The following is a 1,141-nucleotide window of genomic DNA, read 5'->3' on the forward strand; positions in this document are numbered from 1 at the left end:
TTCTACCGAAAACCTTATCATTCCTTATCTTATCAGTATACTTACTTATCAACATTCATTTGTAACCCCACATCTCAGACGCCTGATTCTCTTCCCTTCCGTTCATGACTCACTGTTATGCAATTGTGAGCTACAAACGTACATTCTCAGAAATTTCTTCCCCAAATTAAAGCCTACGTTTGAAAGCAGTAGACTTCTCTTGGAAGGAAATAATGTTTTTACCTGTGCTTGTCTGCTTCGTACGGCCTCCTTCCATCGTCCGTCGTGGCTTCGAAGGCACGAGAATTCCTTCACTTCGCCACTTTATGATCACCAGTTTTGATGTTAAGCTCCATGCTGTTCTCATTTCCACCATTTCGCTTTACTTTTATTTTTCTTCGATTTACTCTCAATCCATAGTCTGTACTCATTACAGTGTTCATTCCATTCAGCAGATCCTCTAAATCTTCTTCACCGTCCCTGAGGATAGAAATGTCATCAGCGAATCTTGTCATTGATATCCTATCACGCTGAACTTTAATCTCACCCTTGAACCTTTTTTTCACTTCCGTCTTTGTTCCTTCGATGTAGAGGCTGAACGGGGGGGAGGGGGGGGCGAAAGGTTACATCGCTGTCTTACACCCTTTATAGTCCGAGCACTTCGTTCTTGGTCTTCCAGTCGTTTGACGTAATAAAATAAAACTCCTGCAGCCTGTCGTTTTATTACGTAAATGAACCCACGAAATCAATCGCATGGATGAACATATAAAAAATCCAGTCCTATTGTTCCTTCTTGCTTCTTGTACATGTTGTATTTTACCCGTCTTTCCCCAGGCCTCATTCTTATTTTTCTGAGAATTTCGAACATCTTACACAATTTTATATTTTAGAACGCTTTTTCCACACCAACAAATCCCATGGACGAGTACTGTCTTTTCTTCAGTCTTGCTTCAGTTTTAAAGCGTTTCGTTTATGACATTGACCATGCCAAAGTCTCTCGCCGTCAATCTTATAATTTTCTACTGCACTTTAAACGTACTTTAACCGTATATTTTACTATAGCATAGCCAGTTTAATCTTTAGAGCTGCCACCCAACTTTAAACACAATCTTTAGTGCTATTAGCCAGTTGTTAACTTTATGTTCTGATGCTCTTGTTCATT

This window comes from Schistocerca nitens, chromosome 5, assembly GCF_023898315.1.
Source record: "Schistocerca nitens isolate TAMUIC-IGC-003100 chromosome 5, iqSchNite1.1, whole genome shotgun sequence".
Classification (NCBI taxonomy): domain Eukaryota; kingdom Metazoa; phylum Arthropoda; class Insecta; order Orthoptera; family Acrididae; genus Schistocerca; species Schistocerca nitens.